Source organism: Lissotriton helveticus (genome assembly GCF_964261635.1).
Source record: "Lissotriton helveticus chromosome 1_1 unlocalized genomic scaffold, aLisHel1.1 SUPER_1_unloc_7, whole genome shotgun sequence".
Classification (NCBI taxonomy): domain Eukaryota; kingdom Metazoa; phylum Chordata; class Amphibia; order Caudata; family Salamandridae; genus Lissotriton; species Lissotriton helveticus.
This window is the reverse complement of record NW_027611714.1, coordinates 1,674,552-1,684,825: the sequence shown is the minus strand read 5'-3', so window position 1 is coordinate 1,684,825 and position 10,274 is coordinate 1,674,552.

The window sequence follows — 10,274 nt, the reverse complement described above, 5'->3', positions numbered from 1 at the left end:
CATGGATACTATGATATTGATTGAGCGCTCGTTTGCTGCGCTGGTCTGTTAGGGCGTGTCAATCATCCCCTTACCTCACTGGATCCCATTCTGGGGTCTGGTTGGCCATGGATACTTTGAAATTGATTGAGCACTCGTTTGCTACGCTGGTCTGTTGTGGCGGGTCAATCGTCCCCTTACCTCGCTGGATCCCATTCTGGGGTCTGGTTGGCCATGGGTACTTTGAAATTGATTGAGCGCTCGTTTGCTGTGCTGGTCTGTTGTGGCGGGTCAATCGTCCCCTTACCTCGCTGGATCCCATTCTGGGGTCTGGTTGGCCATGGGTACTTTGAAATTGATTGAGCGCTCGTTTGCTGTGCTGGTCTGTTGTGGCGTGTCCATCATCCCCTTACCTCGCTGGATCCCATTCTGGGGTCTGGTTGGTCATGGATACTTTGAAATTGATTGAGCGCTCGTTTGCTGTGCTGGTCTATTGTGGCGTGTCAATTGTCCCCTTACCTCGCTGGATTCCATTCTGGGGTCTGGTTGCCGTTGGGTACTTTGAAATTGATTGAGCGCTCATTTGCTGCGCTGGTCTGTTGGGGCGTGTCAATCGTCCCCTTACCTCGCTGGATCCCATTCTGGGGTCTGGTTGCCCTTGGGTACTTTGAAATTGATAAAGCGCTCGTTTGCTGCGCTGATCTGTTGTGGCGTGTCAATCATCCCCTTACCTCGCTGGATCCCATTCTGGGGTCTGGTTGGCCATGGATACTTTGAAATTGATTGAGCACTCGTTTCATGCGCTGGTCTGTTAGGGTGTGTCAATCGTCCCCTTACCTTGCTGGATTCCATTCTGGGGTCTGGTTGCCCAGGGGTACTTTGAAATTGATTGAGTGCTCGTTTGCTGCGCTGGTCTGTTGGGGCGTGTCAATCGTCCCCTTACCTCGCTGGATTCCATTCTGGGGTCTGGTTGGCAATGGATACTTTGAAATTGATTGAGCGCTTGTTTGCTGCGCTGGTCTGTTTTGGCGTGTCAATGATCCCCTTACCTCGCTGGATTCCATTTTGGGGTCTGGTTGCCATGGGTACTTTGAAATTGATTGAGCACTCGTTTGCTGCGCTGGTCTGTTAGGGTGTGTCAATCGTCCCCTTACCTTGCTGGATTCCATTCTGGGGTCTGATTGCCCATGGGTACTTTGAAATTGATTGAGCACTCGTTTGCTGCGCTGGTCTGTTGGGGCGTGTCAATCATCCCCTTACCTCACTGGATCCCATTCTGGGGTCTGGTTGCCCATGGGTACTTTGAAATTGATTGAGCGCTCGTTTGCTGCGCTGGTCTGTTGTGGCGTGTCAATCATCCCCTTACCTCGCTGGATCCCACTTTGGGGTCTGGTTGGCCATGGATACTTTGAAATTGATTGAGCGCTCCTTTGCTGTGCTGGTCTGTTGTGGCGTGTCAATCATCCCCTTACCTCGCTGGATTCCATTCAGGGTTCTGGTTGGCCATGGACACTTTGAAATTGAGTGAGCACTCGTTTGCTTTGCTGGTCTGTTGGGGGCGTGTCAATCGTCACCTTACCTCGCTGGATTCCATTCTGGGGTCTGGTTGGCCATGGATACTTAGAAATTGATGAATCATTCGTTTGCTGCGCTGGTCTGTTGTGGCATGTCAATCGTCCCCTTACCTTGCTGTCAATCGTCCTCTTACCTCGCTGGATCCCATTCTGGGGTCTGGTTGGCCATGGATACTTTGAAATTGATTGAGCGCTCGTTTGCTGCGCTGTTCTGTTAGGGCGTGTCAATCATCCCCTTACCTCGCTGGATCCCATTCTGAGGTCTGGTTGGCCATGGATACTATGAAATTGATTGAGCGCTCGTTTGCTGCGCTGGTCTGTTAGGGCGTGTTAATCATCCCCTTACCTCACTGGATCCCATTCTGGGGTCTGGTTGGCCATGGATACTTTGAAATTGATTGAGCACTCGTTTGCTGCGCTGGTCTGTTGTGGCGGGTCAATCGTCCCCTTACCTCGCTGGATCCCATTCTGGGGTCTGGTTGGCCATGGGTACTTTGAAATTGATTGAGCGCTCGTTTTCTGCGCTAGTCTGTTGTGGCGTGTCAATCTCCCCCTTACCTCGCTGGATCCCATTCTGGGGACTGGTTGGTCATGGATACTTTGAAATTGATTGAGCGCTCGTTTGCTGCGCTGGTCTATTGTGGCGTGGCAATCGTCCCCTTACCTCGCTGGATTCCATTCTGGGGTCTGGTTGGCCATGGGTACTTTGAAATTGATTGAGCACTTGTTTGCTGTGCTGGTCTGTTAGGGTGTGTCAATTGTCCCCTTACCTCGCTGGATTCCATTCTGGGGTCTGGTTGCCCATGGGTACTTTTTAAATTGATTGAGCGCTCATTTGCTGCGCTGGTCTGTTGGGGCGTGTCAATCGTCCCCTTACCTCGCTGGATCCCATTCTGGGGTCTGGTTGCCCTTGGGTACTTTGAAATTGATAAAGCGCTCGTTTGCTGCGCTGGTCTGTTGCGGCGTGTCAATCATCCCCTTACCTCGCTGGATCCCATTCTGCGGTCTGGTTGGCCATGGATACTTTGAAATTGATTGAGCACTCGTTTCATGCGCTGGTCTGTTAGGGTGTGTCAATCGTCCCCTTACCTTGCTGGATTCCATTCTGGTGTCTGGTTGCCCAGGGGTACTTTGAAATTGATTGAGTGCTCGTTTGCTGCGCTGGTCTGTTGGGGCGTGTCAATCGTCCCCTTACCTCGCTGGATTCCATTCTGGGGTCTGGTTGGCAATCGATACTTTGAAATTGATTGAGCGATCGTTTGCTGCGCTGGTCTGTTGTGGCGTGTCAATCATCCCCTTACCTCGCTGGATTCCATTCTGGGGTCTGATTGCCCATGGGTACTTTGAAATTAATTGAGCACTCATTTGCTGCGCTGGTCTGTTGGGGCGTGTCAATCGTCCCCTTACCTCACTGGATCCCATTCTGGGGTCTGGTTGCCCATGGGTACTTTGAAATTGATAGAGCGCTCGTTTGCTGCGCTGGTCTGTTGTGGCCTGTCAATCATCCCCTTACCTCGCTGGATCCCATTCTGGGGTCTGGTTGGCCATGGATACTTTGAAATTGATTGAGCGCTCATTTGCCGCGCTGGTCTGTTGTGGCGTGTCAATCGTCCCCTTACCTCGCTGGATTCCATTCTGAGGTCTGGTTGGCCATGGATACTTTGAAATTGCAACCGTTCAAGCTCTGTGGCTCGCACTTTCCTAATTCTAGGAAGCACATCTTGCTCTCTTCGCCTCAGTGCAGTCTGCATGCACCCCTTTTGTAGATAAGGGGTCTCTCCTGGATATATAGTGGATTATTCTGAAGGGGCGGGCCTCAGGGAGGAGTGCGGTAGTTGTTTATTCTGAAGGGGCGGGCCTCAGGGAGGAGTGCTGTAATTGTTTATTCTGAAGGGGCGGGCCTCAGGGAGGAGTGCAATAGTTGTTTATTCTGAAGGGGCGGGCCTCAGGGAGGCGTCCTGAAGTGGTTTATTCTGAAGTGGCGGGCCTCAGGGAGGAGTGCGGTAGTTGTTTATTCTGAAGGGGCGGGCCTCAGGGAGGAGTGCGGAAGTCGTTTATTCTGAAGTGGCTGGCCTCAGGGAGGAGTCCTGAAGTGGATTATTCTGAAGGGGCGGACCTCAGGTAGGAGTGCGGTAGTCGATTATTCTGAAGGGGTGGGCCTCAGGGAGGAGTCCTGAAGTGGTTTATTCTGAAGGGGTGGGCTTCAGGTAGGAGTGCAGTAGTCGTTTATTATGAAAGGGGTGGGCCTCAGGGAAGAGTTTGGAAGTGTTTTATTCTGAAGAGCCGAGCCACAGGGAGGAGCCAGGAAGCGATTTATGATCATAGCTGCCAAGGTTTCAGATTGCTTATTATGTGTGACATATTCATAATTTCAGCGTAATTATGAGTGACATTCCACGACTATGCGTGACACTTTCTCACAAGCAAAATCAAGCCATGAAGATGAGGGAAACATTTAAATATCAGAAATTATGCCCATTTGAACAACAAGAAACTCTAAGAAGATCTTAAAACTGCTGCAAAGCACCAGAAATGGAAGGCCATTAACCTCGTAATAAGCAGTTACTCACAGCTAAACCTCATAAAATACAGTTTTACGGATATATGTGGATCATGTTCTATATGTCCATCTCCCCTTTTCTTACTTTTTCTCTCCTTCCCACTGTCTAATTTTCCTCCCTTGTACTCTTTCTCTTCCTCCTTCCCTCCTTCCCTCCTTCCCTCCCACCTTCCCCCTCATTCCTGCAATCTGGACCTAAAAGCTCTGTCCCCTTTCAGGGTTTTTTTTCAAATCATTTCGTTATCTAGCCCTCCCTCCCGTTAGCCATCCCCCACTTGGTTGCCAAACTGACAACCTCTCCCAAAGGGGAGACATATTGGCTTTGTCAATACTTGTTATATCTCCTCTTCCTCTGGGTACTCTGAGCACACACCGCTGCCCGACAATTACTCAGACACTGCAGCGTGACGCTTCGCGCGCATAAACCCCATTTTCCCCAGACAGAATAGAACATTTTCCAGCTATTGTGACAAGATTTTTAGATTTTATTAAGGACGCGGAGGTGAGGATTATGCTGTCTCAATTTCTTTACTGAACTCACAGCAGCCAATAAAAGTAAAACTACACAATGAAAAAACATCATATCCCATGAGGCTTTGAACCACGCCTCCTCGTTACAGCCAATGGCAACTGATCAAAGTATACAATAGAGAGACACCATCTTTGCTTCCTCTTTCTTTGCGAAAAACCAGTCCAAAAGTACGAACCAAAAAACAAAGTCCCAACTCTCAACTGAGAGGCAAACAGTTCTTTTTCATTCTCAACGGAGAATATAATCCACACGTCCTGAGGTCAACCGCTTCTCACACGGGGGCGATCCTTCTCCTTCCGGAGTAGCCATTTAGTTCTTGTTAGAATCATTTCCTGGAAATAGAAACAAGGTTGAAAAAAGAGAACCCACAATTTTGATTCTCATAGGGTGGGCATTTAATATTGTTATGAACATAACCCTAAAACAACTTGCCAGTTGATATAAACTGTCCCAACGGTTGGGATAATCCTCGCCTCCGTGTCCTTAATAGAATATAAAATTCCTGTTGCGATAGTTGGAAAATTTTGTATTCTATGTCAGGACCGGAGGCTTCTGATTATGCTGGTTCAAAGCTCATCAATAACCACAGAAGAAACATGAGAGATAGGCTTGTGATAGAAAACTATAAACATAGAATCTGTAGAGCAGACAGCTTCTTTCAGGATATCTTCTAAACGAGATCCCAACATGTAAGCCTTAGAGGCCATAGCACCTCTAGCAGAATGGGCACCATATACTGAGATATCAATACCTGCTTCTGACATTACCCATCTGACCCACCTAGCTAAGGTGGCAGCAGAGACCGGTTTGAAAGGCTTTTGAATTGCAATTAAAAACTGACCCAACGGGTCAGACCTATGTGCAAGACTGCATTCCTCATAACATTTCAAACATTGCAAAACACATAATTTATTATTATAAGGGAAAGAAGGATACTCTACCAAACATGACATAGTTTTTGTCTGTCTCGTGATGATAAAAGAGACACCCTGTGGAGAAAACATTCTGCCTACCAAATCCAGAGCACGCACGTCCGACACTCTGCAACAGGAGATTAGACATAGCAGCATGGTGAGCTTGGCAGATAACTGTTTCAAGAAAAGGTCTGTATTATCCAGCCAAGGCTTTAGTAGAGAGATGACCTTAGATAGGGTTGAATATATTTGGGGCGAAGGGGATCAGCCACCGTGACACCTTTAAGCAACTTGCATACTAGGGGATGCATCCCCACTGGTTTACTATCAATACGATTGTGGCCTGCTGAGATTGCGGACCTGAAGTTGTTAACTGACCTGTAGGCCAGGCCTGATTCCGCACACTCAGAAAGGAAGTTCAAAATCTCAGTTACCTCTGATCCCACGGGATCCACTTGCCGTTGAAGGCACCAACCCTCCCATCGCTTCCAGGAAGTTGAATATTGGTTCCGGGTGGATGGAGCGCAATCCTGTTGTAGGAAACGCATAGTTCCTCTGTGGCCCCCAATGGTGAAGAAACGCATCCGTTCGCATCGCCATCGGGTCTCCAACTGAAGGACAAGGGGAGCTGAACATTGAGGGGAGAGGCAAATAGGTCTATCTTGCAGGGGCCTTGAATACTCATGATCTCTGCAAACAGCGTGGGTTGAAGCCTCCGGTTGCTGTAATCCCAGAGGAACCTGGAATTCCAATCCACTACTTGGTTGAGCTTCCCGGCAGGTATTCTGCCAGTACAGTGATCTTGTGATCCAGGCAAAAGTGCCAGAACTTCTTCACTATGTTGACCATCATACGGGACCTCATTTCCCATAGGCGGTTGATATATCTCACCGCTGACACATTGTCCATCCGGAGGAGGATGCAACAATTGCTCTTCAGGGGAGATATGGACCTGATCGCAAAATACCCTGCTAGTAGTTCGAGGCAGTTGATGTGCAACTTTAACTCGTCTGCAGACCAACGTCCGCCTGTTGCAAAGTCGGACTCGACAATGACGTCTGGGGATGCGCCGAAAATTGCTCGACCATTCTATCTGTTGGCTCAGGATAATCATTAAGCATGGGCGTAAAATTCGTTCCGCTCAAGGAATTTGCGGATTTTCGGCAAATTCGTGATCCACGAATTTGCCGAAAATTTGTACATTCGCACGCAGCAGATTTTTTTTTGCTTGGTCGCACTTGACAAATTCAATATTGCGGCGCACGGCGTTCACTTACCGTCATTCAGCGTTTGAAAAGTTGTTTTTCTCAATGTTTGCGTGTGCTGCGCCATTTTGGATCTTGCTGCGTGATCCGCGGGAGTTTGTCGACCGCGATTACGTCATCGCGCCCGCCACCGTGCACAGCGAGAGTTTGTCAACGTGAGTACGTCATAAAGGCTCGTGATCACGCATCGCGGGAGTAAACAATTGCGAACACGTAGATGCGGCGGGCAGCAACAATCTCGCACTCGCAAAATTGCAAAATTTGCAATTCTGCACAAGAAATCCACCAGCAAGCAGCATAAACCTTCTGAAAATGATGATTTTTATCAGAATAACTCCTAAGGTTGACATTTGCATGCACTTTTTTTTGCAAGGAGTCCATTTTGAAGGGGGGGGGGAAGGAAGTGCCCCACAGTCTCCAACTTCCTGTTCCTGTCCAGCAGGCTCCTCCCAGTGCTTTCTTCATGTGCTGGTCACTTTCATTTGGATCTTGACCTGTAAGGATTACTTTTTGTGGATGCTGCTGGATATTTGGATTTGAGGCCTTTTTGACTTTCTTTGGATCAATTTTGGATTAGAAATCAACTTTCACAAGTAAGTTTGTTTGGGGCATTACAGTTGCTGCAACTACAATTTTGGAACTTTTTCAGAACATTAAATAAAATATATTGTGGGTAGCCACAGTATCCAGTAGGACCAGGGTTAGTTATGGGTGCATGATACAACTGTTTTGTTGAATTTAACCATCATTGAGGGCATGGATGGCCTGGGATTGTGCTGAATTTTGTGTTTTTTCCTGATTTTTTTGGGCTGCTGTTGGGGACTTTTGCCCAGGGGTAGTGAGTGGTGCATGGACTGAGTCTGTCTGTGGGGTCTCTTTAATGTAAACATCATGGATGGCATTGGATTGTGGTGATTTTTGTGTGTTTTTCGTTTTTTTTAGGTGTACTGTTGATGGGGACTGGCCATGTGGGTGGTGGCCATTTTGAGAGCTGGTACAGGCAGGCCCTGGCCATGTGTTTGGGGTGCAAGGGGCCATTTTGAAGACAGGCAGTGTTCTGAGGCCTGCACCCATTTTGCCTAGCTTTCATCCATTATGCCCAGGGGTAGTGAGTGGTGCATGGGCCTAGTCTTTCTGTGGGGTGTCTTCTTGAATTTAAACATCATTGAGGGCATGGATGGCCTGGGATTGTGCTGAATTTTGTGATTATTTTCGATTTTTTGGGGCTGCTGTTGGGGCCTTTTGCCCAGGGGTAGTGAGTGGTGCATGGACTGAGTCTGTCTGTGGGGTCTCTTTAATGTAAACATCATGGATGGCATTGGATTGTGCTGATTTTTATGTGTTTTTCGACTTTTTGGGGTGTATAACTGATGTTCCTCTGTCTTCCATTGCTTTTAGGTGCACAAGAGAACCACCAGTGCCAGGAAGAAGTCCTGCTGCGGTGTGTGCAGCACAACGTCACGTGTGGCCACAGACAACTCTGCAACTTGTGCAACTGCGGCCTGCTGTTCTGAGTGACATCTGAAGAAGATGGCCCCAAAAAAGTTGCCCGTAGCTCCTCTAGCAAGAAAGTTGCCAGTAAGGAGCAGAAGAAGCAACTGGGAGCCACTTACCAAGGAGACTGGTGTGACGACCGCCACATTTTTTGGGGGAAAAAAAAGTACGCCTGCAGCAGCAGCGGGGTCTGCTGGGGACCAAGCTGGGAGCAGCACCTCCGCTCCATTGGGCAGAGTGCCACCACCACCACGCAAACTTAGGTCCAAGCCCTTGAGTGCTGCAGAGGCAGCCAGTAGAGTTGTTCAATCACCATCGACCAGTGATGTTGGCTCATCGCAAGAAAGTAGCAGCAATGTCCCTCAATCAACACAGGTTGTTGTAACTCATCTGACGAGTGTTCAACAACCACAGCCGCAACAACAACCACATGTGCAAGTACATGTGGAAGGAGAGGCGCAAGCAGAGGTGCATGGCGCGGCACAAGTGCCCACAATAGTTGTTCCTCCCGAAGTAGCGGCACATCAGGAAATCGACATTCAAGCCGAGGTATCACATGAGGAAGCCACTCCTCCTGATGATTCATTGTCTTCCAGATACCAAACAAGGAAAAGATCAAGGATGCTGTCTACTTCTTCTTCAAGCCCCCTTCTTTCTGATGATATGGATGAAAATTGGGAACCACCACTGCCATCTGAGAGTGAGGCACACCATGATCTGACAAAGGTAGCTAAGCGTAAAAGGAAGGTCCCAGAAAGTCTCAGAGTTATGGAGTGTGATGATGACACTGAAGAAGAAGTGGCGTATACTCCTGCTGATGAAGACTCTCCTCCTGACGACGACGCAGTCATCATAGGCGTCACTCCAGCCTCAGCGGGCATGCAGCAAACAGACATTTTTACCCTATCCCGAAATGCTGCTGAGCGTGATGATGGCGACGTGACAACGGGACCACCGCAAATGCAGTTAACTAGTACACCACCACCTACCGCTTCCATATTTTCTCGCCAGAAGGGACCTCCATCCACCTCCACCTCAATTAGTGGTGATGCAAGTGCACAACGTAGTAAAGTTCGGCAACACACATCCTCCACTTCATCTGCCATTAGCAGCATGACCAGCAGTATCGCCTCCTTCACCCCCCACAGAAATTTGAAGTCCGCAGTTTGGGACTTCTTTAGTGTTTGCACAAAAAGGGAAAACATAGCCATTTGTAGCATTTGTAAGCTTGCAGTTAGTCGTGGTAAGCTTGGTACCAACTATGGTACTGGAGGCCAGAGAGGTCATCTTAAGAGACAGCACACTGTCCAATGGCTTGCGCACCTAAAGGAGATCAAGGAAGCCCGAATTGGAAGTCAACAAACTGTATCCGTTGATGTTTTATCTGATGATGACGAGGAGGAAGAAGCGTCAAACATTTCTTCACCTACACCCAGTACCCCTGTCAGCAGCACACCCCCTGAGCGCCACATTAAGAGTGTGGGAGAGACACCAATGCGAAAAACGTCATCACCGAGCGTAACTGGGTCGAAGGAGTCATCATCTGCCCGTAAAAAAATGGTCCAGCCCACCATTAGAAGCATGTTGTTATCAGATGCGCCATTTGAACGCAACCACCCAATGGTGCGTCTGTATAACACTAAGCTGAATAAAATGCTAGTGCTGGACCTTCTCCCTTTTTCTTTTGTGGAAGGGGTTGGTTTTCTTGAATTAGTGGCAACGCTCTGCCCTAAATGGAAGGTTCCTAGCCGGTACTATTTTGCCAGAGTTGCGGTTCCAGCACTACATGCAGATGTGCTGGAGGCGATTGGGGCAGCTTTGAAGAAGAGTGCTGTTCACACTATACATCTGACAACAGACATGTGGACCAGTGGCGCAGGCACTGATTGCATGTGCATCACTGGACACTGGGTCTCTTTTTCAGGAGTTACAGAAAAGCTAAGGGCAGGTGTTGAC